At 43.4% G+C, this 24,478-nt stretch overlaps 1 protein-coding gene across 5 annotated transcripts in view; it reads left to right on the top strand.

Moving 5' to 3' along the window:
- The first annotated feature begins 259 nt into the window (after positions 1–259).
- BACH1 (BTB domain and CNC homolog 1) overlaps positions 260–24,478 on the top strand; it is a 54,543-nt gene continuing 30,324 nt past the window's right edge. For 3 of the 5 annotated variants that reach the window (XM_055567727.1, XM_055567726.1, XM_055567723.1), the window contains exon 1: positions 594–731. The gene's annotated coding sequence lies outside the window, so the exon portion shown is untranslated. Of the gene's footprint in view, positions 355–593; positions 732–2,514; positions 2,571–24,478 lie in introns of those variants that run through there. The other 2 variants (XM_055567725.1, XM_055567724.1) reach the window with 2 other exon arrangements.

Here is a 24,478-nt window from a genome sequence, read left to right as displayed (position 1 = left end):
CAAGCTCAAATACCTGCGAACCTGGGCGCCCTGCCACACCCAGGAGAAGGCAGAGGAGCGTGCTGCCAGAAGCTACCTCTGATGGGGTCTGGTCTGGGGAGAGGGACGTGGGCCGGCGCTCGTCTTCCCCTCCTGGTGTCCGCTGGCACTCGACTCCGGGTGTCCAGGCAACACTCCGAGCGAGCAGGCCATCAGGCTTTTCCTTTCCTCTTGAAGCAGGAAAGGAGGAGATGATGGTCCTCAGGTGTTTTTTTTTTTTCGTTCAGACAGTGGGCTGTGCCTGCAACGGGGCGCCGTCCGCGGAGGTTGCAAAGACATCATCGCCTGCACTAGCCTGCCCTGCCCGGTACCGGCGTACGGTCCCTGCCTGCATTCCCGTCGGGTGGGCTTCTGGCAGCAGGGAGCGAGCTGCAGGCATCCGCAGAGTCGGGATTCGCGGCCGGCGTATAGGGCGGGCTTTTCGGGAGGGCGGGGTTTAGGCGCGCAGGAGCGGGAGGGGCGGGGCCTCGTGAGGTTGGCCTACGGGGCGGGGCCTCGTGAAGTGGGTGGGCGGGGCTTCGGGACCGGGAGGGGGCGGGGCGGTGGCAGCCGCGGTTTAGGAGCGAAGGGAGGGGTGGGGCGCGGAGGGGGTGGCTGGCCGCTGGGAGGGAGTGAGTCACCTGATCGCTGCCCGCGCGGCCCGTCGGGCTCGCTCGCCGCCGTCAGTCGGGCCGCGCCGCGCCTCGGCTGTGGTGAGTGGCTCGCCCGTCCCGGGCGCCGTTCGCTGGGAGCGTTCGGCGCGGCGGAGGCGCGCGGTCGGGGCCGTCGGCGGTCTTCGGGCGGGTCTGGGGGTGGCGGCGGAGGGGAGGACTCGGGGCGGCGGCTCACTGGTCTGGGCGGCGGGCGCGGGGGGCCTCTGAGCGGGGCCCGCGCGGGGCGGCTCGGGCTCGGGCTCGGGTTCCTGGAAGGGGCCGCGTCCGCCGGAAGGGGCGAGCGGCCCCGCGCGCCGCCACCAGCGCCGCCACCAGCGCCGCTGTTTACGGGCCGGCTCTGTACTTTACCCGGCGCCGCGGGGCTTGGGGGGGGCCCTCCGCCGCCTCCCGGGCGCACCTCACCCCCGCCCTGATGCCGCGCGCGGTGCGCCAGGCTGTGACACCTCAGCAGCGCCCGCGCGGCCGGCCCGGCTCCGTATTGTTCTCCCGCCCACCCTCGGCCGCCGCGGCCCGCGAGCTGTCGGCCTCCCGTCTGCCCAGCCTGGTGGGAGAGAGCCGGAGGGTGTAGGTGGCGCTTGTGATCGCGGACTCAGAAAGGCCGAGTCGGTGGCTGGAGCACAACCACCACCTTGAGGAGCTGGCTGGGTTTCGCCAAGACTGGTTTGGGGGGGAGCCCCCAGGGGATCCCAGGATCCCCTCCCCACCCCACACCCCATCCTCTTTGTTGGGAGTTTTGCTCAGCACGCTGTAATCAAAGGCTCCCACAGTCGGGTGAGAGTGGGTGTTGCTCGTAGAGACGCCAGCTTGGTGCGTGTTTCAGGCGAGTGCCGTCGCTTGCGCGTCCTTGCGCGGCAGTTTTGTGTCATTGAGTAGAATCGTGCAGAAAGGCTTTTGTGCAAAGTGTGGGTTGGGTTCGGGCTGATTCCGAGGTAGAGCGTAGTAGTCATTGTGGAAGAAATTGCGTGGGGGCGGGGGCGGGGGGGGAACAAGCTGCGAGGTCAGGCTCGGAGGAACAAAGGCTGTTTTGTAGGGACGCCTTGTCTTTTGGGGGAGAATTCTGTCAGTATCGGGTGTGGAGGGCTAGATCTTGGGTTCCTGTGTTTTGACACTCCTTGTAGCCAGGAGGGGTTTGCCTTTCCGGCTGCAGTTCCGAATGGTAAAGGGGGTGGAAACACCCGGGCGTGCGAGTGACGGAGCGCGGTTGAGCGCTTCACATGGTCAAGCAGAGAAGTGGGAAGAGGCCGGCTGGCTTCTTCCTGGTCTTGGGTAGTGGTGCAAGGGCTGGCTGGACTGGAAAAGGCTTCCTATTTCAGCCTTTGGAGTAAAGAAAGACGTTAGTCGTTCAGTCTTGTCTAACTCTCTTGTACCCCGTGGTCTGTAGCCCGCCAGACTCCTCTGTCCGTGGAATTCTCCAGGCAAGAATACTGGAGTGGGTTGCCATTCCCTTCTCCAGGGGAATCTTCCTCACCCAGGGATCGAACCTGGGTCTCCCACTTTAAAGGCAGATTCGTTACCGTCTGAACCACTAGGGAAGCCTGGGGACGGGGCGGGCTGGGGGTGGGGGAGACACCTGGTGTCAGCCTGCTGTAGGACGGCCTTGGTTTAAGTGATAGCCTGGCATCGTGCGTGATTGTTGTTGTTTAACCTATAGCCGTGTCAAGTGCTTTACCATTGTTCAGTTTGTTGGTTGGCTCGCAAGGTAAATGACTCCTTAAAAAGAAAGTTGGGCTGCTGAGTCATTCGCCCCAGCCGGAGAGGTAATTAGAAACAGCTGGTGCCGGTACGCTCATCACATGCCTCCACTATAAAAGGCCAAGGAGCACTCCAGAAGGGTTGCCTCAGAGGCCTGAAGCTGGGGTTGTGTGTGTGTGGATGCAGGTAATCAGTGGGTGAGGTGCCAGCACTCTTAGGAAGCGGCCAACTAATGCTGAGGTGGTGTTTAAACACAGAGCAGCCTCGTGACCTACTGCCTGAGAAGTTTGTGCCAGTGAGAGCTAAAACAGAGGAAGAAATGTGCAGCTAGGAGTCACCTCCCAACAGTACTGTAACAGAAATATTCATTTCTCTTACTGCACTCAGGGTTTTTTTTGTTTCCCTGTGGTTTTGCTGTTGTGTGGTGTATACATCTCAGAAAACGCATTTACTCTGTTCTTCATAAAGATTTCTTTAGGAGAACGCCAAAGGAGCCTGCCTCTTGGTTTTTCATGGACAGTGGCTTTTCAGGCACACAGTAGTAGTTTCTGGTGGTGGAGAGGAGAACGTGGGTGGAATTAACAGGTCTCTTTGGGTCAAGTCTAGAAAGTGCTGACTGATGGAAGGCAAACCATATGGCTGTCTGTCTTATTGTCTTAGGAGTGATGATGCTGGTGTCTTTCCAAGTTGGATCATTACTTCTTGCTTTAAAAAACGCCCGAGACCCAAGCATACAGTCCCTATTGTCTACAAAGTTTAGGGATGGGGAATGTGAACTGGGAGCAGCTGGCCCTTATCTGTGGTCACAAGAATGAATCTTTTTTCTTTTTGATGGGCTTTTATCTAAGATATTTTGTAGTGGAAAATGGAGCTTTACTTTTGCAACTAGAAGAGATTAGAAATCATGAATTTTTTAGGGATTTGGGTTTCTAAGGTGGGTGCCAGATGATTCATTTGGAAGAAAACAATAAGCCCTTGGTTTTTTTAAAACATCACTTCTATAAAATAAGAAAGACATTAATCTTCAAGATACAGACTAACAGTAGTACATGCATGTTTTATAACGTAGATTTTTTGCATCCGCCCCCCCCCCCCCCCCCCCCCCATTGGGAACATAGTTTGTTAACCACTGCCAATAGTACTCTTTCAACAACTAGGGTTTTTGTTGTTTTTTTTTTTTTTTTAAACTTGTGATTTCCTCTTAGAAGCTATCATTCTTTCAGATGTTCTTAATATAAATTTTTATTTCACATGTAGTTTTTTTTTTAAATCCCGTATATTAAACATTTCATCATTACACTGTTGATGTTGAGAATGGGAAGAACAAAAAATGCCGAGTTGCCCATTACCTTCAGACAAGACTCAGCGACTTCACTTTCAGTTTTCACTTTCCTGCATTGGAGAAGGCAATGGCAACCCACTCCAGTGTTCTTGCCTGGAGAATCCCAGGGACGGGGGAGCCTTGTGGGCAGCCGTCTATGGGGTCGCACAGAGTCGGACACGACTGAAGCGACTTAGCAGCAGCAGCATGATACCATGTATTTTGAATTTGGAGACAAGTCAGGAGGTTGGTTTGTTTCATGGATAGGATCTGAAGTGTAGTAATAAGTGAAAGAGTATAATGGGACCACCGGAAAAGAATCTGCACACTGGAGTATAATTTGTATTTAACATATTCTTTGAACAATTACTCTGTGCTGTTATTCCTCAAAGTCTGCATTTTTAGGGGGCCAAGTTTACAAGGGGCCCCTTTAACAAGGATTAAGAAGACTACATATTGAGCAGATCACTTGGAAAGTGGCATTTCTCCCCTTAGGAGAATGTGATTTACTCAGAAAATCAGCCTTCTAGGCATGCTGGGGGATGGTGAGTATTTACCAGTCAGTTAAAATCTTATAGGCCGTATGTATGCCTTTTGCACTCCTGTACTGTGAGAAATGATGTTGAGAATAATGGTCACAAAACCCCTTAAAATGGCCAGTTGTCAGAGATTCTCATTACAATGCTGATCCTCTCCAAGACTTAGGTTTAAGGAATCATCTCTTCCTCCCAGCTTTCTGACCAATGTTCTGTTAATGGGAGAATCGTCCTAACCCTAAACTCGATTTCCTGAGGCTTCTACATAGGAGACATAAGAGACGCAGGTTTGATCCCTGGGTTGGGAAGATTTCCTGGAGAGGGGAATCGCAACCCGCTCCAGTATTCTTGCCTAGAGAATCTGCATGGACAGAAGAGCTGTACAGTCCGTGGGTCACAAAGAGTTGGACATGACTTAGTACACGCATGCACTACTAAATGGTGTATTTTATGTGGTGGAATGGATGACTTATGAAACTATTTTAATTAAAAAAAAAATATGCCAAATAAGGTAATCTGCCCAAGCCCAAGGTATGGGTAGTTTGAGCACTAATTGCCTGGATCCAGGCCCCTTGGAGAAAGCAAACGTTTCATGACTGCAGATAAAATAGAGCCGTACACCCACTGTGAAACCTGGGCTTCTGGCTGCCATAGTATTGACAGAACTGAAGTGGTGGGTCTGATCACTGTTCAGTTGACAGAGAAGCAGTAAGCAGAGTTACTGACAGTGAGTCACCTAAAGCCAGACTGCTGAAGGTCAAGTTCTTGCTCCGTTACTTACCTGCTGTGACGCCTCAGACAGGTTACTTCATTTAGTCGTGTCTCCTTTTCTCATCTGTAAAATGATTGATGATACTATAATCTGCGTCATAGAGGTGGTTGCGGATTAGGTACATTGATATGTGTTAAGTGTAGAACAGTGCTGGCTCCACATTAAACATCAGTGTGGTTGGTTGTGATTGTCTGTTCTTTAGTTCATTGAAATACTTGGTTACAGTCCTGTCTTGTCGCCTCCTTGACCTGCTTTCAACCATTGATCAGAGGAGAGAGTGAAGAGAAGCGCGTGGGTGTGCTGCACATGGCTGCTACTGGGAAAACAACTCAAGTGAACATCCTGACAAATCACTAGCAGCATCTCAAACAGAGACCACTTCTGAGGGCAAGGAGCACAGGACATGGCTTTTTATTAAAGGGATCAGCCGATTAAACAGTCTCAGCCAAATGCTCTAGAGGCTGTTATTACAGTTAATTGGAATTGGCTTTTTAATAAATGAAGACACCTGCCATCCTGCATCTAATCTATTTATTCCTCCCCTTATGGTTGAGGATGCTGTGGTCCGGCAGGTTAGTAACCTGTTCGGTCTCTTCCTGCTTATTAATATCAAGACAGAACTGATTTATTAATATTGATTCTCATTTACGGCTGGTATGTCGTAAACATTTTCAATGTAAATTTACCTGCCAGTTACATCTAGGTGGTGTACTTTTTACAAAATGACGTCCCTGTATTAATATAGAGAGGTATCCATGATGAACAGTGGATGTATTTAGCACATAGCTTCTTGCATCTATTAGTTCAGAAAGGTCATGTCAAGGGTTTTGACCATCCTTTTGATTAGAATGTGTCAGTTTCTTTCTGATAATGATATATGTCTTCTATTTTATCTCCTTGGAACATTGAATGTGGTTTGGCTGTGTGTGTTCAGTAAACTGTCAGATGCTGCATTGGTGGTATAATGTGGATTCATTTTAGTTCTGTGCTTTGGAAATTGGGAATTTTCGAAAGAGTGAAAGAGAAAAGAGTGTTTGCTGCACTCTTAAGTTACTTGAAATGTGTACCAAATTAAAATTCTCGATCATTGAGAATTCTGCTTTCTGTTCCCATCATGGGTGTGAGGATTGAGGAAGCAGCTGGATTTAAATCATTCTTTTAGTTCATCTCCTAAGATAGAAAGAAAATTTATCTTGTGACTTCTTTGTCCTTGTAATAGACTTAGGACTAGATTGGGCAAAAGATAATTTGGGTTGTCTGGGTACTATTCTCCTGTAATATGATCACTCCTCTAGAACCGATCCTTTGTGTTATTGAGGATCAGGGCCAGTTTAGAGAATATTAATAGCATCATAAAAATTGTCCCCAAGCAAATATAAGGAACAAAGACAGAGCGGCTGCCAGGATCTTGGTTGTTAATGACTGTCCTAGAAGCACAGCGGGCATGCCATGGAGTCAGCAGGCTGCTGGCTCCTTTCTCAGTCCTGACACCGTTTAGAGAATGGTACCTCCATGCAGCTGAAGCTCTGTGCAAGTCACGGCCTTTTAAAAAATAAACGTAAGTCATTTTCTTAATGGCTTAGGAAACTTAGTAATCAAAGGATATTTTTGTAAGGAAATAACAGTCCCCCAAGTACTATCTGGTAAAGTCATTTTTACTTTGTCATTTCTTAGATTGGATCTTAGTCATCGTGGTCAGTTGCACTCCATTTGCCCATCCCCCGTTAAAGTCAAATTACATTAAAAAGTGCTTTATATGGTGGGGTCATTTTTTCCATTTGTTTGTTTCCTGGACATTGGCAGTATCCCACCTCTAAGGTTATAGACTAACCATGGTATGCATATAGGGAATGTCTTGCCTTCTCCTTCTGCCTCCCTCTTCCTCAACACACACACTGATCTCTCTTTTTACTGACTGATCAGCCTGTAGGATTCCCAAGGGAGATGTTTTTGCCTAAGGAGGTGACCTCCTAGGACCTTGTTGGAATGGTACGACCCATCCACTTCACTTCCTACTTGCTACTATCTTCATATACTTAATACCTTATTCTCCTCTAAAGTGTGCCAACGTCTTTTGGAAGTCAGTTAAATCAGTGAGGAGATGTACTTGTCCTTCAGAGAGTTAGCTATAAAATGGGCAGCAATAAAAGATTTATTAGTCTTTCAATGAATTGATTAGGTTTCAATGATTAGGTTGTTTTTTTGGAGTAAGTGGGGTTTGGTAAGATTAGTAATTTCATTTGTAATTTCATCACTGATTTCATTAGTATTTTGCACTGAACTGTATTATAAACTATGGTTGTCAGATCTTGGCCCAAGACACTTTTCATTTTCAAAGTATCTTGTTGTTCAGTCTCAGCTGTGTCCAGCTCTTTGCGACCCCATGGACTGTAGCACATCAGGCTTCCCTGTCCTTTACCATCTCCTGGAGCTTGCTTAAACTCATGTCCATTGAGTCGGTGATGCCATCCAACCATCTCATCCTCTGTCATCCCCTTCTCCTTTTGCCTTCAGTCTTGCCCAGCATCAGGGTCTTTTCCAATGAGTTGGCTCTTTGCATCAGGTGGCCAAAGTATTGGAACTTCAGCTTCAGCATCAGTCCCTCCAATGAATATTCAGGATTGATTTCCTTTAGGATCGAGTGATTTGATCTCCTTGCAGTCCAAGGGACTCTCAAGAGTCTTCTCCAGTACCACAGTTCAAAAGCATCAATTCTTTGGTGCTCAGCCTTCTTTATGGTCCAGCTCTCACATCCATACATGACTATTGAAAAATATCTAGTGTCTCTTTACTGTTTTTCTGAGGAGTGTTCCCAGCATGGCCCAGGACTCTCCTCTAGATAGGATTTACTAATAAAATAAGAAAGGGAAGTAAGAAAAAACCATTGCTCTTTTAGTCAGTTCTTTCACACTCGGAAGTGACTTTTGAAGTAGAAAAGCATTTTTGCTTAACTGAGTAGAGTTCTTTGCTTACATCCCTTCATTCCTAGTTGTCATACCAAAGGAAGTGCTGGGTAGGGCTGAATCTGGAACTGCCACTAACTTTGCCTGCTTCCTTGTCTCTTGGACTGTTGCAAGTACAGTTTAAGCTCTAAATGTATTTCTTTGGGGGGTGTGTGTGTGTGCGCGCGCGCACGTGCGCACATGCACGGTTGGCCTTGGAGGTGTGCCGGTTGTCACTGGTCAGATGCGTCGCCAGCTCCAGGCCCCGGGAGGGCTGGGATGCCCCTTCCTCCCTGGCGCAGGTTGGCAGCAGTGGCAGAGTCGCCCAGATCCTGGCACGCCTTCCCGCCATTGGTTCTGAAATACCAATGGTATCTCAGGGTGTGGAAACACCCTCCCGTCTGCTACTGAGTTAACTCTGACCAGCCCTCTGATTCCTGGAGAGTAAAGAAGAATTGTGTCTTCAGGTTTCAAGGCACTTTGCTCTCTTGTTTTCCTGTGCATTTGTTCTTCCCAGCTTAACACACACAAAGGCATATTCTTGTGCTTGTAGATCGTAGGGTTGCTACACTCATTTCAACATTCGGGATATGCCTGTTTGTTAGGCATTGGATTTCCATTTCATTTATGAAACAAATATTTGTGCTTTATATGCCAGGAACTTTTCTAGATATTGGCAGTGTTTTCAGAGATTATAATCTGCAGGGCAAACCATTACTGTAGCGTGTGTTCATTGCCAAAATAGCAACATGTCAAATGTGCCTTGAAAACGTAGGGTAGAAGAAGCTTAAGGTTTGGGAAATTTAAAAAGTCTAGAAATGTCAATGATGAGTGCATAGTTTAGGGGAGGAAACAGCTTGTTTTGATAGCTTTTTTGAGAAGAGTAGAGAAGAGAGAGCGGTTTTAGTAGGGGGAGGTTGGGTCAGAAAGATGTGTCTGTGTGTGTATGTTTTTAAAAGTAATGTCAGTGCGAAAAAGTTGAAAATGCAGGATATGTGTTTATTTTGCCCACGGCTAGTTCCTCTTATGGTTGCAAGATGACTGCCACAAGTTCAAGTGTACACGTAAGTATGACTAAGTTTCTTGGAAGAAGCCTTTTTTTTTTTCTGTGATGTCTCTCTATCAGTGATAAAAGCCTTTCCCAAAGACCTCATAGTAGATGCCACCCCAGCCTCTCCTCTGTTGAGTCAGCGTTGCATAAGTTTATGTCTAAACAAGTCAGTGTCAAGGGAAGGGGGACCACAGTGACTGGCTGAAATGGATTGTGATCCGTCTTAGGTTGGGACTAGGGTTTGTTCCCCAGAAACGCATGGCCTCAGGTGGAGTAGACTTGTAGGCACAGTCAGGATTTGGTTAGAAAACGAGGGGGGCGAATGATAGCTGGATGGCCCGCAGGGTCGTGCTTGCCTGCTACTTACGCCAACACTACAGGCAGACGGATACTTTTTTTTTTAATTGGAGTATATTTGCTTTACAATTGGAGTGTATTTCTGCTGGACAGCAAAGTGAATCAGCTGTATGTACACATACATCCTTTACCTCTTAAGCCTACCCCCTCCCCCAAGCCCCACCAATCCACCCCTCTAGGTCATTGCAGAGCACCGAGCTGAGCTCCCTGTGTTACACAGCAGCTTCCCACTAGCTATCTGTATTACACGTGGTAGCATATAGAGAAGGCAATGGCACCCCACTCCGGTACTTTTGCCTGGAAAATCCCATGGACGGAGGATCCTGGTGGGCTGCAGTCCATGGGGTCGCTGAGGGTCGGACACGACTGAGCGACTTCACTTTCACTTTTCACTTTCATGCATTGGAGAAGGAAATGGCAACCCACTTCAGTGTCCTCGCCTGGAGAATCCCAGGGATGGCGGAGCCTGGTGGGCTGCCGTCTGTGGGGTCACACAGAGTCAGACACGACTGAAGTGACTTAGCAGCCGCAGCATATAGATGTCATTGCTACTCTGTAGGCACATACTTCTGAGTAGAGAGAGAATATGTGGTTATCTTTGGATTTGGGGTTTTAGGTGATTTTTTCCCCCTCTTATTTCCTACGATGATCAAGTATTATTTTTACCATCAGATCACATATAAATGTTTTATTTTAACGTGATTTTAAATCACGTTAAACTTTTAACTTTTTAAGTTGTGAAAATTTGCCCATTCTACCCCAAAAATTAGGTGTAGAAGGAATATATTTCTTTCGGTCCTCTGAACAGTTCTACAGTTCTCTGTGATCCTCCTCCTGCTTGCAGGGAAAGGAGAATACATAAGTGTATCTTGTAGCTTCCGATTGTATCTAACCCAAGAGGAACCACTCTCTCTCGGCCTCTGTAGGGTTAGGGTGATGTCTGTGGCTGTGAGTGGTGAGGCTAGTCCAGCTTGGGTAGTTGGTTCATTGCCTGGATCGGCCAGGACCCTTTGGAACCCATGTCCTTGAATCTGGGATACAAACAGATCTGTCAGTCCCTCTTTACACACTCATTCTTGTCGGAGGGAAAGCTGTCCTGTGGTCAGCTTGTTTGCCATACTTTTTAGACTTCAAAAATAATTCCACTTCAGTTTTGCAGTGTTTCTGTTACACTCTAAACTGCTCACAGCACTCTGATGTGTGTTCAGAGGACTTGGTTTCCTTCTTGTTCCTTCTTCTTAGTCCCCATTTTTGGTGCTTTGTTTGGGCTTCCCTGGTGGCTCAGATGGTAAAGAATCCGTCTGCAATGTGAGAGACCTGGGTTTGATCCTGGGTTAGGAAGATCCCCTGGAGAAGGAAATGGCAGCCCACTCCAGTACTCTTGCCTGGAGAATCCGCATGGACAGAGGAGCCTGGTGGGCTACAGTCTATGGGGTCGCAAAGAGACACGACTGAGCGACTAAGCACAGCGCACAGCACAGCCCTTCCCATAGGAAGGGCAAACAAACAGCAGAAGTAAAGAAACACTTAGTGTTGTGAATTTATCAAATAGAGAGTAATTGTTAATAGGTTTTTTTTTTTTTTTTTCCTAATCGAGAATAATGAATAGCTGTGATAGATGGTTAGGGGAGGCTTCTGAAAGGGTATTACTTTTTCGGGTAGAATTTAGAAAGACGGTACTGCCGAAACACTTTCCATCTCAGATGAAAAACAATAGTATTTGCCTAGTCAGTTGTTCCTCAAATAATATTTGAACTGAGGAATATTTTAGCTTTTTTAAAAATAGGCCTCAAATTAATATTAACTTAGCTGACTAAATCTTGGGATTATGTGTTGGAAACTAGCTCTTTGAAGGCTAGATGGAAAGCCTACAGCTTGATTATTTTCCATTTTAGAGATGGTAATTTTGACTTCCAAGTTAACATCAATAATGAGAAACAGATTTTAAAATTTTAGTTGTAGCTATGTTTATTGAGATACCTAGCACTGTACTGCCTACCAGGGCTTAGTGGATTAGGTTATCTTTCAATAAAGCATTTCAATTTAGTTCCTCTACTAAAATTAGCAAGTTTCATATCTGTGATTCATATTATAATTGCTCTACTGCAGCTGCAGTGGTGGTTGGTGCTGGTAGTTGCTAAGTTGTGTCGGACTCTTGTGACCCTGTGAACTGCAGCCCGCCAGGCTCCTCTGTCCATGGAATTTTCCAAGCAAGAGTGGGTAGCCATTCCCTTCTCCAAAGGATCTTCCCTACCCAGTGATTGAACCTGGGTCTCCTGCATTGCAGGCAGATTCTTTATGGACTGACCCACCAGGGAAGACCTACTGTAACTGTTGCCTTATATAATTAACATTGTTACTTAATGTTTTTTCCTCTTAATCTGTTTGTTTGTTTGTTTTGACTCAGGTTTATTAGGAGTCGGGATGAGAAGGTGTTTCTGGAGCGGTTGGGAATTTCAAGGGCCCCTTTTCCGTGGTTTGCTTGTGTTTTCAGTTGCTTTGCATAGTATATTTGTCAAGTCTTAGACCTACAGAAGGTCATTCTGACCGAGGTCTAGTTTTAAGGTTTTCACTTCCTCTAGGCAATTAGAAATAATGTAAATCACGGCTGTAATTTTTACAGCTTGAAAACAAATGCCGTGAATATTTCATTATGAATGTAGGATAGGAACACTTATTATTCTGTATTGAAAGTAACTTTTGGTGAAATATCTCCAGCACTGTGTCCTTCTTTTAAATTTCTATGGATATTTCATTGGGTATAACTTGACTTTGGTTTAAGTTCAGCCTAGTTTAGTGTCAGATTCTTTTTAATGATCTATGAGATTTTTAATCTATGTGATTCAAGAAGTGTTGATCAGAAATTAATAAACCGAATACTGCGTAACAAGGGGAAATGTCTACTCCCTAAATGTCCTTTTAATCTTTGTCTAACGTTCTCATTACACGCAGAGGACACTTGAGGCATTTCCCTCTATTCTTTGTTTTCTTCCTCCTCACTTTTACCCTTGTCCTCAACACAGCATCACTATTTAGATCATGTAATATGAATTGAAATGTTAATATTTCAATTACATTGAAGAAGACCTTTTTAACCTTAAGATACTACCGTCTCGGGACTTCAGTTTCCTCATCTGTAACGGAAGTGTGTTGTATTGGATGAGTGTCATCTTTTAGTTGGCAATTCTTTGGGTCTATAAGATTATCCATTCTCTTGAGCAGACTTGTGTAATCTTAGTACTTTCTTTTTATCTTGTTGAGATCACTAGTAGGCTTACTCATACTTTCATTTTTAGAGGTTCCGGAATCGCTGTGTTTTGTAGCTTAACTTTTTGGGTTTGTAGAACCTTGGAAAATGTAGTTTTCTTTTGGTCACTTGCATAAAGTTGGGCATAATAACGATAAGTCTTATGCCAGGCACTGTGCTGTTAAAAGCAGCCAACCATTCAGCCCTTGATGTAAGTGTTGGTGTTGTTTTCCTTATGGGGAACCTGTAGGGTGAGGTTAAGATTTTAGAGATAACGCTGTTGGAAATATCTGCATTACCTTAATTATATCCCACTACTTGTTCTTTCCAATATCATGCTGCTGGTGGTGCTAAAATTGATTTTCTTATGCATTTCATAATTCTTTGTATTTTGTGTGTAATACTTTATCTTTTTCAAAGACCTTTGGGACACACGTAGGGCGGGGACTCCCCGCTTAAGTCACAAGGACGCACATTTGCCTGTATTCACAGAGCTAGACTGGACTTGATGGATCTTTTCTTCTTATTTTCCTGTAACAAGGTCTTTTCCCACATCAAAGCATCTTTTAAAATTTCTATGAAATTTAATTATTTTGTAATTACTGTGAAGATATCAATGGAGCCTGATTTAAAACAGTGTTTTAGAGTTACCCATGAATTTTCCGGTCAGTGATAAATCTGTATCTACTGATGACTAGAGAAAATATCCATTATAAAGGGGGAAAAAATAACTGACATTCCTTGGGAGCCCTAAAGACAACTGAAATGGAACTGCCTTTTTTTTCTGAAGGCACATATTTTTGTTTATAGTTTGTTGTCTGAACATTTTTCTGATTCTAAAGTAATATGTGTTTATAGTTAAGAATTTGAAGGCAGAAACAAGGAAAAATTACCTAAATGTAACCATTGTTAATATTTTGATGTATATCCTAGCTGGAGGTCGAGGAACCAAGGTTTGTGGACATGTTCAATGTGAGATGTCTGCTAGACACATACAGGTAGTAATTTGAGCATGCGGTTGGATACGTGCGTACAGAGTTCGAGAATAGGCGAGATTAGACCAAATGTAAATATGAAAGTATACACCAAATCCATCAATGATCGTGTCTGCTCTGTGGGTCTGGATGAATTCTCGTAGGGAGTGTTACAAAGAGAAGGAGCGATGGGAGGACCAAGTCCTGGTTCCCCAGCACTTAGAGCTCTGGAGGAGAGGGGGAATCCACCAGGTTGACAAAGGGGTGCTTGTGAGGCAGTAAATCATAAGGCCGTGGTATTCAGGAAGCCAAGTGAAGAAAGGATTTCAGGGAGGGAATGATCAACCTGGTCAGTGTTGCTAAGATGCTATCTGAGAAGACTCAAAATTTCCCATTTGGCGATGTGAAGGCCCCTGATCCTCACAGAGTAATTCCCAGGGAGTGGAGGGGAGAAGGCTTGATTTTAGTGGGCTCAAATGAAGAGAGAGAGGGAAGAGTTGGGAGACAGTGTGACTATAAATAGTTTTCTTTTTTTTTTTTTTTTTTGAGGAATTTTACCATAAAGGCCTGCTCCCCAGGTGGTGCAGTGGTAAAGACTCCACCTGCTAATGCAGGAGATGCAAGAGATGCAGGTTTGATCTCTGGGTTGGGAAGATCCCCTGGAGAAGTAAATGACAACCCACTCGCATATGCTTACCAGAGAAATCTCGTAGACAGAGCAGCCTGGGGTGCTCTAGTCCGTGGAGTTGCAACGAGTCGGACACAACTGACCACAGCACAGCAGCACTATAAAGGAGAGCAGTAAATTTTACTGTGGTTCGAAGGATGTGTGGAGGGTCAAGAAATTTTAAGAGCCACTGCAGTATTTTTGTATAACAATGGAAATGTTGTGAATTCCTCTTTTTCTCACAATTTTCCTTGGTGAGACTGCAGAAGGTTGTCAATTTTATTGGTCTCCTTAAAGAATCAGCTCGTGGTTTAAATCATCAGTGTTATCAAAAGCAGCTGCCAAATTTTGTTATGTGAGTGGTTTTCTTGGCAGAAATAAAACAGCTTTCAGAGAATCAGTGCTCTCAGTTCAGTCGCTCAGTCGTGTCCGACTCTTTGCGACCCATGGACTGCAGCACGCCAGGCTTCCCTGTCCATCACCAACTCCCAGAGCTCGCTCAAACTCATGTCCGTCGAGTCAGTGATGCCCTCCAACCATCTCATCCTCTGTCATCCCCTTCCTCTCCTGTCTTCAATCTTTCCCAGCATCAGGGTTTCTTCCAGTGAGTCAATTAGGCAGTTTAACAGCTTGTTTCCCTGAAGGATGCCCTTAAATTTTTAAAGAATCTATTTGAATTAATATCTTTGTCAATATGGAATATTAAACAGTATGTATAACATTGTTCCCAAACAAGAAGAAATCTTATTATATTTTTCTTCCCTGACTATCTCCTAGTTTTGTCAAAGTAATCTAAGATTTTGGTTAAAGATAGATTTTTCTCTTTATCAAATTCCTTTTCTGTTTGAGGAATCTTTAAAAAGTTGCAATAAGACTCACAGCTAAGTTATCAGCAGTTTAGACTTTAACTGAGTTTCACTGTTTTTTTTATTTTGTTTATTGTCTGTTTAAACATCTTTTAGGCTCATGTTTTTACAAAGTATTACATGTTTTTGATTTAAAAACAATAGATTTATCGTAAAGCAGTCTCATCTATCACACACCTAGTTTGGCTTCAGAGATAATATTCATCTTTACCCGTTTCTGCTATTTAATGTTCTTTGGTGGTTACCTCTGTTTCTAGTTTGTTTATGCCCTCATTATATTTATGAACCTAAGATGTTATCTGTTTGCAGATAACAGTATTTAAGGCAGTATCTTTTGACTCAGTATACGTCATAAAGAAATACTGCTTTTCCTTTGGGTTCTGTCTGATTCTATCTCTCACCCTGTCCCCTTTATTTGTCAAGGTCAATAATTACATTTCATTTAATAACCATGATTAAGTCTCCCATTATTTGTTCTGAAAAATGAAAACCAGTTAGCAGTGTTCTTGTTATTATACCTGTGTCAATATTGAACACTGGAAAGCTAAGTAACATGCTATTACATTTCTCTCCTTACAGTTTCAAAGTCACTCGATGCCACTCAAAAACATTTATTTTTTAGTGAAATATAGTTGATTTACAATGTTGTGTTAGTTTCAGGTGTGTAGCAAAGTGATTCAGATACACACACACACACATTCAGATTATTATTATTTTTTTTTATAGATTATTTGAGAATTTTGAGTACAGCACCCTGTGCTATATAGTACATCCTGGTTGGTTTTCTGTGTAGTAATGTGTATATGTTAATCTCAAACTCCTAAGTTATCCCTCTCCCTGCCCCTCCTTTCCCCTTTTGTAAGCATGTTTGTTTTATATGTCTATGGGTCTATTTCTATTTCAATGTAAATTTATGTGTATCTTTATTTTAAAATTCCACATATAAGTGATATCATATGACATTTGTCTGGCTTACTTAGTATGATACTATTTAGGTTCATACTTGTTGTAAATGGTATTATTTCATTCACTTTTTAAGGCTGAGTAATCCAGTGTGTGTGTGTGTGTGTGTGTGTACACATATATATACCACATCTTTATCCGTTTATCTGCCGATGGATATTTAGGTTGCTTCAGTGTCTTGGTTATTGAAAGTAGTGCTGCAGTGAACGTTGGGCTGCATATATGTCTTTAAATTATGGTTTTCTCTGGGAAAAAGATTGTCGGATTGTATCATAGCTCTGTTTTTAGTTTTTTAAGGAACCCCCATACTGTTCTCCACAGTGACTATATGAATTTACATTCCCACCAACACTGAAGGAGGGTTCCTTTTTCTCCACACTCTCTTCAGCATTTATCATTTGTAGATTTTTTTTGATGATGGCCCTTCTGACTAGTGTGAGGTGATACCTATTATAGTTTTGATTTGCATTTCTCTTTAATCATTTGTAATGTTGAGCATCTTTTCATGTGCCTCTTGGGCATCTGTTTGTCTTCTTTGGAGAAATGTCTGTTAGGTCTTCTGCCTGTTTTTTTGATTGGGTTGTTCGTGTTTTTGTTATTAAGCTGTATGAACTGTTTGTGTGTTTTGGAGACTAATCCCTTGTTGGTTGCATCATTTGCAATGTTTTTTCCCATTCGTAGATTGTCTTTTCATTTTGTTTAACGTTTCCTTTGCAGTGCAAAAGCTTTTAACTTTCATTAGGTCTTGTTTTTTTTTTTTTTTTTAATTTCCATTACTCTGGGAGATGAATTAAAAAAGATATGCTCTAATTTTTGTCAAAGGGTGTTCTGCTTGTGTTTTCCTCAGAGTTTTATAGTATCCATTCTTAAATTTAGGTCTTTAATCCATTTTGCATTTATTTTTGTGTATGGTGTTAGAAAATGTTCTAAGTTAATTTTACATTGAGCTGTTCAGTTTTCCTAGCACCACTTACTGAAGAGACTCTTTCTTCTGTCTGCTTTGTCTTAGATTAATTGACCATAGGTGCATGGTTTATTTCTGTGTTTTTGCTCCTGTTCCATTGATCTATATTTCTTTTTTTGTGCCTGTACTGTACCGCATTGAATACTGTAGCTTTGTAGTGTAGTCTGAAGTCCGGGAGCCTGACTGCTCCAGCTCTGTTTTTCTTTTTCAAGGTTGCTTTGGCTATTCAGGATCTTTTATGTTTACAAAAACACTTCTAACATCAAATTCAAATAATCACTAACAATTACGGAACACTGGTATGTGTCAGGTGCTCCTAAGGGCATTAGGTATATTATTTCATTTGATCCTCCTAGCAGTCGGACAGGACTAAGCGACTGAAGAACAACAATGTAACGTACTATTCTTGTCCCTTCTCCCCCTCCCTCTAAAAAAAGGAATTGTTAGAGGTACGCAGTTGGCCCACTGGCAGGGTTGTCCTCCAGTTATAGAATACTGTTCCGTGCTGTCCACCTCTGCTGATCTCTAGAGCAGACAGCGACCATATGTGCAAAGTTCTGAGAGCGTTAGTCTTAGCTGTGCCCTCTGATGACTGATCTCTAGTCCCTGGTTGTGCAGTCTTATAGATGTCTGGGGCAGATACTTTGAAAGTGGTGTAGGAACGAAGCCCCTTGGAAGAGGCTGAGTGAATTTGGGAATTTTACTCCTCAGGGGGAACTGTTGGAAGTTTTCACTCTGCTTTTTCTTTTCATTTTCCCTTTGAGTATCTTACAGGAGTCCTAAGTTAACTGGCATAGTAACTACTACACCTCCCTTTCTGCCCATCAGTTGCCTATCTTAGAAAAACCATAGTTAATGTCATATTTCATGATGAAATACGGAACACTTTCTTTAAAGGGAAATAAGGCAAGGATGCCCTTTCTCACTACTCTCACTACCAAATCATTGCAGTAAGGGCGAAAAAGTGTAAAGATGGAAAGAAGTAAAACTATCTCTATGCAGATGACATGATTGTGTACATAGAAATACTAAGGAATCTACAAAGAAACAGATCTAATAAATGAAGTACGGTTGTGGAGAATTCAAGGTTAACATTTAAAAACATCAATTTTATGTCTATACTATCGAAGAGAACCAGAAAGTGAAGTTTAACAAACAAGTCCGTTTATAGTAACTATATAAAAAAAAACAAAAACCAAAATACTTAAGAATAAGTTTAACAAAAGAGTACAAGATCTCTTTCCTAAGAAACTTCAGAATAATGCTGAGAGAATTAAGGAAGACCTAAGTAAATGGGGAGATATGCCATGTTCATGCCTCAGAAGACTCGGTTTGTTAGATGGCAGTTCTCCCAAAATTGGTGTTTAGATTCACTGCTATCTTGATCAAAATTCTGCTGGCCCTTTCAACTCGAGAAGAAGATAGTCCAGTTAAAAATGGACAGAATAATTGGACAGACATTTCACAGAAGAAGATATACAGATGGCTAACAAGCATATATAGAGATGCTCAACATGATTAGCCATCAAGAAATGCAAACTAAAGCCACAGCGCTGCTGTTGAATTGTCCAGTCGTGTTCGACTCTTTGCAGCCCCGTGGGCTGCAGCAGGCCAGGCTTCCCTGTCCTTCACCGTCTCCTGCTGTACCACTGTATATGTTAGGATAGCTAAGATTAAAAAGACTGACATTACCAAGGTTGGTGAGAACGTGGAGCACCTGGAGTTCCCACACACTGCTGGTAGCAAGAAAAGGATACAATTACTTTGGAAAAGTGTTTAGCAGTTTCTAAGAAGTTAAACAGAAACTCACCATATCACTCAGGAGAAGGCAATGGCGACCCACTCCAGTACTCTTGCCTGGAGATCCCATGGACGGAGGAGCCTGGTGGGCTGCAGTCCATGGGGTTGCTGAGTCGGACACGACTGAGCAACTTCACTTTCACTTTTCACTTTCATGCACTGGAGAAGGAAATGGCAACCTACTCCAGTGTTCTTGCCTGGAGAATCCCAGGGATGGGGGAGCCTGGTGGGCTGCCATCTGTGGGGTCACGCAGAGTCGGACATGACTGAAGCGACTCAGCAGCAGCAGCACCATATCACTCAGCTTCACCACTCCTAGGTATTTAGTTACCCAAGAGAAATAAAGTATACGTCTGTGAAGATGTTCCCTGAAGCTTTATTAGAGCAACCCCCAAACTGGAAACAGTACATCTTTATTACCGGTTTCACAGGCGGCGCTAGTGGTAAAGAACTTGCTGGCCAGTGCAGGTAGACGTATCAGACACAGGTTCGATCCCTGGGTCGGGAAGATCCCCTGGAGGAGAGTAGGACAACCCACTCCAGTATTCTTGCCTGGAGAGTCCCATGGACAGAGGAGCCTGGTGGGCTACTGCCCGTGGGGTGGCAAAGAGTCAGCCACGACTGAAGTGATTTAGCACACAAGCACACGTCTTTATTACAATAGTGCATCCACAGTTAAATGGATAAACATATGGTGGTGTGTACATATAATGGAATACTGTTCAGCAATAAAGAACCCAAACATCGAATGTACGCATCCTGATTGTCATTAAACTGAGCGAAAGAAACCGAAGGCCAGAGTACATTCTGTTTACGTAGATAGTATGTGTTATTCTGTTTACACAAAAATCATGGAAAATGCACACTGATCAACAGTGACGTAAAGCAAATCATTGGTTACCTGGGACCAGGGGACCAGGGAAGGAGAGACCTCAAAAAGGCATATGGAATTTTGAGAAGGATGGAAATGTATCCTGATTGTGGTGGTGGTTTCATCCACACATACAAGTATCAAAACTCACTGAATTCTGTATTTTAAATTTAAAACTCATTGCGTTCATTCAGTGTAAATCCTGCCTCTAAGTTGGTAAATAAAATAGTGAGTGACAAGTGCATTGTAGACAATACATAATTCAGTAAATACACCGTATTGGTATGAGCCAATTCTAGTTGCTGGTTCTTGTTTTTAAAACGTAGTTATACTCCATCGAGATATAACAGTCCCATTAACAATCAAATAGCTGCCACACATGTTACACACATCAGAGGCTTCATTGTTTCTTACATTTGTTGTAGTAAGAGGATATAACAGAAGAATCTGCTGCTCTTCTTTTGGTTCTGAAACTTGGATTTCCTATGTTCTTTCTTCCTTTGTTGTTGTCCTTGAGTCTGTAAGGCATGTCTGACTCTTTGTGACCCCAAGGACTGCAGCATGCCAGGCTCCTCTGTCCTTCACTGTCTCCCAGAGTTTCCTCAAATTCATGGCTTTGAGTCAGTGGTGCTATTTAAGCATCTCATCCTTTGCTGCCTCCTTTTCCTATATTCCCCTTCCAATTAATTGAACATTATGGTTAAATGAGAATTGACCAGAAAGTAGTTTTTATTTGAAGTCTTACTGCAGATACCTTTAGGAACTGCCCACATTCCTGTGTAAGTTGATTATAGTGATCATTGTCATATCTTTCACTCCAAGGTATCATTTTCAAACATTTCCAGGCTATATTCTTCTTAAATGTATGGACTGTCTTTTTTGTGTGTGTTTTCAGGGCACCAGTCTGCTGTATGGCACAGGTAGGCACTTGTAGAAAGAACATTTGTCATCCTCAAGTGAAAGATGAAGGATGTTTGGATGATGGTCCTTCTCTCTTATGAGTCCTTGGTGTTAGGTTACTTCCCATGCCCTTCTACACTGAGAATTAAACAACCAAGTTGTGAGACTTTGCACTGAAGTGAATAAAGTCTAGCTCTTTTGTGCACAGGGAACTTCATCTTCATTCTGAATTTCTGTTCTGAAGCATTATAGATCTGCTTCCATGATGGAATATTCACCTCAGGATTTTAAAAGTTTGTATATTTTTTTTAGATAAATTACCTTAAAGTTATTAAAATGTGGTAAAGCCACAGGAATTTGTTTCATTTAAAAAAAATGACTTGGAAAGCAAAATATCAAGAAGTGACTTAAAATTTAAATTGTGTACTGAGCAGAGAGCAGAAGTTATTTCCAAATTGAGATGCAGGAAGCTTTAAAATGCCTCTTCATCCTTTATCAGCATTACAGAATGAATCAGCAATTTGCTCAGGTCAGTGAACCTTTGTTTTGAATTACAACAATGGTTTCTATTTCTAAGAACATAGAAAAATTCAGGTGTAACATAGGAATCTAAATTTGGAGTTAATAAATTCACAGAAATTTAGGCCCGGAAGACTCGGTGGGGATGTTATAGCTTACTGTTTATGTTTGAAAAATGTCAGAAGGTGACTGAGTGTGCCATTCTTAGCTAATTTAGTCATTCCTTAGTTAATGTTACTTGGTAAAAATAGATTACTGACCACCTAGATGGTTTTCAGAATGAGGAAAGTTGAATTTGAATTTCAGAATAACTTGATGTAGGGCTCCACACTAGTGAGGCCAGGGTTGGGTAATTGTATTTCTGACTCTGGAAAAGCTATCCAAGGACTTTTCTCTGAGTACTTGGCTCAGCGCATTGTTCCTCTGTGTGTTGGAGTGGCTGACTGTGCTGTGTCTGGAAGATGAAGTTAGACGATCTGCATTTTGGGTTTATACTAAAAATGCCGTCATTCATTCAGAAGCAGGTACCTGCATTGGGCCAGGTACTCTGTTACAAGCTTGAGCTGTGGCAGAGAACAGGTCAGGCAAGGTGCTGACATTTAAGCTGAGACCTAACAGGTGAGGAGTTGGCCGGCTGAAGAGTAGAAGTCCAGGGGGTGGGGACAGCATGTGCAGAGGTCCTGAGGCTGGAAGGAGCTTGGTGCTTGTGGAGTGGGAAGGAAGGATGGTCAGGCTGGAGAACAGCGAGAGAGGGAGACGAAGGCTTTGAGGCAAGGCTGGATTAATGGGCAACCCGACCATGCAGGTCTGGAGGACATGCTAAGGATTTAGAATTGATCATAAGGAATTTGGAAGACATTGTGGGGTTTTTAGCAAGGGAGCTATAACTTTGATGGAGGGGAATAAATTGGAGGGGATCATGAGGGGATTCGGAGGACTGAGGCTTTTGTTATTTTTATTATTATCATCGTTAACAGCCACTAATATTTAAAATTTGTTGGCTTTGGGCCAGACACTGTGCTCAACCCTTTACCCTAATCGTCTTCACGTAAACCCCACAACAACCCAGTGAGGTGCTGTTGTTAACCTTGTTTGAAACCAAGACCCAACCCAGCAAGGCCCTGGCAACCTGCTTAGACCCTGTTCTGGTAGCCAGTGGTCTTATGTTTTCAGTGTGTGAGGTCATGGTCCATTATTGGTTCTTAAAATTTGAGTGGATCACAACTGGATTTTTTTTTCTAATAGAGTAGAAATTAGACTATGTTGCACTAGTAAGGATAAAATATTGCTCTGTGAATATTTGTGTCACTTTTTATTTACATAATTATATTTGTACATGTGTGAGCTTGTGAGGCCTTGCAAGAGGATAAACAGCATTTGTCTAGGCAAGAGCCAGTGTGGCTTGGACTGGAGTTGTGGCAGGACAGATGGACACAGGTGGGTCTTAGCTGCAAGGGACAGAGGCACCAGGGCTTGGGGGGAGACTGGACCCCAGGGCCGAGCGTGGGAGGTCTCAGGGACGAGGCCCAGGTTTCTGGGAGGAGTCAGGTCAGTCCACTTAAAGGGAGACCTGAGCCTTTTAAGAGGCATCGTCCCAGGTGGCTGTTTGACTCCCTGATTTTCTAGCTTCTCTCAGCTGTAGCTGTTGGAACTTGGTGTTGGCATACGGTCCAAAGCTGTAAGCTGGCCATGAATTTATGAGGTAGCCTGTCAGCCAGAACTGCCTGAGCAGGGGACTGAGCCAAAAATAAACTCTCTCTTGAGGCGAGTAGTGAACAGACTAGTTGGAGCAACATGCAATGGCTGGATTGCATGTGGGCGGACAGCAGCTCTGTGGGGACTGCGCCTCGCTTGTTTTAGGTCAAAGTCCCTCTCCGTTTATTCTGTGTTCTTCAGTGTCTTTCAGTATAGTTTTTTTTTTTTTTTAATTCAGGTAAAATTGGTATATAAACATTATATACCAATTATATATGTATAACCTTCAGGTGTTCACCATTACAATTCCACATCTGTATACATTACAAAGTCATAACCACCAAATGTTACCATTCATCACCACGCATACAGTTGACGCCTTTCGTCTATTTTACTCATCCTGAACCCTGTTCCCTTCTAGTAAGTAAAAGTGAAAGTGTTAGTTGCTCGGTGGCATTTGATTCTTTGCGACCGCATGCCCTGCAGCCCGCCTGGCTCCTCTGTTCATGGAATTCTCCAGGCAAGAATACAGGAATGAGTTGCCATTTCCTTCTCCAGAGGATCTTCCTGACCCAGGGATTGAACCCGTGTCTCCTGCACTGCAGGCTGATTCTTTACCGTCTGAGCCACCAGGAAGCCCGTTCCCCTCTAGTAACCAGCAGTCTAGTCTCTGTGTATATGAATTTTATTTTGTTTTGTTTGTTTTCTTTAGACTCCATATATGAGTAAGGATTACACAATAGTTATCTGTCTCCATCTGACTTATTTCACTTAACGTTATACTGTCAAAATTGGAAGATTTCATTTTTTTATGGTGAAGTAGTGTAAATGTACATCATATCTTTATCCATTCATCCGTTGATAGGCATTTATGTTATTTTCACATCTTGGCTATGATAAATAATGCTTCATTGAACATGAGGGTGTGTTTGTTTTATAGTTGGTGTTTTCGTATTCTTTGGATTACTACCCTGAAGTGGAATGGTTGGATTATACAGTAGTTCTGGTCTTCATTTTTTTGAGGAATTTCCCCAGTTTTCCATGGTGGCCTCACAGAATATGAGGGCAGGATTTCTGTAGTTGTGTATCATCGTCAGGGCAGATGGTAGGACAGAATGAGAAGGCTGGGGACTTGCCCAGGGCCACTGCAAGGTGCACGGGCACTGTTGAATCCGGCTTGGCTGGGGAGGTGGACAGTCTTGGATAAAGTGGAAGGCAGTGGTCCCTGCAGTACCACACACACCAGATACACAGTTTCATTGAATGATAGCTCCTCCCCACTACTCTTAACAGTTCCTTATGTTGATAATTGAAATACCAACACCAGTTGCGAAAGGGAATTTACTACCCTTTCAACGTGGGCACAACCCGAAAGTCAAGTTAGTCCTTGGACGTGGTTTTCGAGTTGCCATGATTTCATGCGGTATGCTGAATCAGTAAATAAATGATAGGTTGTGATCCTTGACCTTGGGAAATGTTTAACCACATAGTGAGAGATTTTATTTTCATTGACTGTTTGAGGAACTTAATATTTCAGCTATAATGAGCACCTTAAAAATGAACACATAAGTAGAATAGAACTCATAGATGCATGTCTTGTGTGGTTACTGAGACATCGTGTCTTTGAGGTGGAATTCACCTATGATTGG

The sequence above is a fragment of the Bubalus kerabau genome, chromosome 2 (assembly GCF_029407905.1).
Source record: "Bubalus kerabau isolate K-KA32 ecotype Philippines breed swamp buffalo chromosome 2, PCC_UOA_SB_1v2, whole genome shotgun sequence".
NCBI classification, from domain to species: domain Eukaryota; kingdom Metazoa; phylum Chordata; class Mammalia; order Artiodactyla; family Bovidae; genus Bubalus; species Bubalus kerabau.
The sequence above is the reverse complement of the archived record's forward strand: the minus strand, read 5'-3'. Positions and strand labels throughout refer to the sequence as shown.